The sequence below is a fragment of the Haematobia irritans genome, chromosome 1 (assembly GCF_050003625.1).
Source record: "Haematobia irritans isolate KBUSLIRL chromosome 1, ASM5000362v1, whole genome shotgun sequence".
NCBI classification, from domain to species: domain Eukaryota; kingdom Metazoa; phylum Arthropoda; class Insecta; order Diptera; family Muscidae; genus Haematobia; species Haematobia irritans.
In genome coordinates this window covers 166556455-166559514 of record NC_134397.1, presented here as the reverse complement: position 1 = coordinate 166559514, position 3060 = coordinate 166556455, and positions in this window count along the sequence as shown.

Genomic DNA, 3060 nt, shown 5'->3' with positions numbered 1-3060 from the left:
TTTGAGACAATTTTGCTAATGTATCCCAGCAAAAAAAATCGTTGCCAAAAAAGGAGTGAAAATGTTCTTTTTGGATCCGGAGGTGGTGCAAACTTGGCGCAGAAGCAATGAATTTAACATGGGCTTGTCATAGGACGGATGCCAACCATTTCAACAGCCGTTGCACTAAATTTGCATCAATTCTTAAGGTGTTATCCGAATTCAGTATTTTGGATGTGAATTAAGAAATTTTGTGATATTTTGACAAACAATTATTTTTTTAATTTTTTTATGATTTTTAATGCATTGTAATATATATTTTAAAAAATTCGCAATTTTTCTAGAAAGGATTTAGCATTTTTTCCGGTAAAATTTAAATAATTTTACCATTTTATTAAGCCTTAATTTGTTTTTAACCTATTTGAAACAACAAAATTTAAATTTTCCATTAAAAATATGAAAACAGCGAGCTTTAAAAAAATTTACCCAAATGAAATTCCTGTGCAGTTAAAATAAAGAACATCTTTGGGAGGACATTTTTGGAAGTGCTTTTAAAGTTGTGCCTTTAGAAGAACTTCTAATTTTTTTACTGGGATGTTTATAGTATTTATATGGATTTGTTTCTTTGGATTTGTTCTTTGTCAATGATTTGTCTGACGTCCTTTTATACGACCAGATTTCGGCTCCTTGTTTCTCGAAACACGACCTTATATTCCTGTCTTATAAACTTGAACCTCAAAAGGATCAGATCGAATACACGTACCGTGATTTTCGTAATTTGAATTATATTGAACTGCAGGATATGTTTGGACAAATAAATTGGCGTGATATGTACGAACTCATCTCTGTTGACCAGCAATTTAATTTTTGCGGAACGCTATTTGTGAACTTTATAACGCGACTGTGTCTATTAAGAGGATAAAAGTGAAATCAAGTACTAGACCATGGTTTAATGACACAATTAAGACAGCTATTAGGGAAAGGGATATTGCATACTCTCGATGGAAACGCTTTAGATTACCACAACTTCTAGAGGAGTATCGATCTGCGAGGAGAATAGCGTACAGATATATCAATAAGGGGAAAACCGAATATTACGCTATGCGTTCAATTCTGCTGTAGATCCCAGGGACAAGTGGAAGATTATACATGACATCGCTGTTGGGAAGTCTAGGTCATCGAGCAGTTATCAATGTGATCCAAATGACTTGAACGAGACGTTTTCTAATTTTTCAATTTCTCACCTACTGCTACCTCTCTTATTACTCCTATCTTAACAATCGGTTACACCGGAAATACTTTTTCTTTGCCATTACCAGTTACGAAAGGGGTTCCACAGTGTTGTATAATTGGACCTCTATTATTTTGCATGTACGCCAATGACCTCCCTCTTGAAATAGTCCATAGTCAGATGCTTATGTATGCAGATGACATACAAATCTTTTTAAGTAGTCCGGTAGGTGATGCTAGTGTTTGGGGAACTTAACCACGACCTTGATCGTGTGTTTCGATGGGCAAGAGCCAACTAGCTACTAAATCCACTAAAGTCTAAATGTTTGATTATACACAAGATTAGAAGGTTCTCTTTGTCGAATGCTGATATTATAATAGATGGTCAGAAAATCGATGTAGTCGCTAGTGCTAAGAATTTAGGAGTGGTATTCAATAGCACTTTGAGTTGGTCGAGTCATGTAAAAACGGTTGTTCTTTATGGGTTACTCATTCCTACACACCAGTCAATATTCGTCTTCTCCTGGCGAAAAGTCCGGGTTTAATTTACGGACCTGAACTCTTCTCGAATTGCGACTCCGTAAGCAAAAATAGACTTAACGTGGCATTCAATAGTATAATTCGTTATGTGTATGGGTTACGCAGGACCGATCATGTTTCGCATGTTACAGACTCCCTCTTTGGCTTTAGTTTTAATACCCTGCTTAATGTCAAATCGTTAGTATTTCTACATAAATTGATGTACAGACAAAAACCAAGCTATCTGTATGATAGAAGCATCTAGCCAAAATTTCGGATCGCCACGCCCATTCGTTTAGGCGGTAGAGAATGTTGCCTGTGGGCTACTTTGGGCAATTGTGACTACAAACTATTTTGTTTTGTAATGATAGACGTATTACGTTTTATTGAATTTTTGTTAAGTTTTTTGTTATTTTACAGTAAATATATACTTAGATGCGCGCTTGAGTGGAATTTCAGTCACGCTCAAACACATTCACGAAGAAATATTTGTACTCACGCATGCCATGTCGCACGATTCACGACAATTTTCGTAATTCACGACAAATCTCGTAAGTCACTCGTTTCTCGTGACTCACGCTATTGAAATCTTAAGCGTGATTAAATATGTAAAGGTGATTAAAATCGGTGAGCTTGAATTTAATCGTGAACGTGAATTTGTTCGTGATTGTGACTTTTTGTGTCTGTTTTACCGTGAGTGCGAATTTTATCGTGAATATGAATTTTATTGTTAACGTGAATTTTATCTTGAGCGTGAGTTGGATCGTGAGGGTGGGTTGGATCATGAAAGTAAATTTTTATCGGGAGCGTGATTTCGGAGAAAGTTTACTCACTCACAATCACGAACACAATTTGATTTTTACTCACGCTCACGCGCCACACATTTTTCTTTAATCCCGTTCACGCACATTCACGAGGTTTCGTTTAAATTTCATTCACGAGATTTCGTTTAAATTTCATTCACGGCTTCGCGTGAATCACGCGTGACTCACGAAAATGTTTTGTTTTTTTTTGGTTTTTAACCCATGTCAATTTAACTGGCGGTGTAAAAAACCAAAGTATTATAAAGCGTCAATATTCGTGCTATTCCACTAGTATGTTGCCAAGAAGTGGCTTCCTCCCTTTTTACGATTCCTTCCAAATTCCCCACTGCACTGCAGATATGTTTTCCACATCATCGCCGCATTTCTCGTCACTGGGACATCCCAATTGAAGTTCAAATTTTTTTCAAAATCATTGTTTTTCAAACCTTTTTTCTCCAGGTCTTATGTTCAAAAATATGTAATTTTACTACCACAATTCCGCAAAGTTGCCCACAGGCAACTTTTCAAT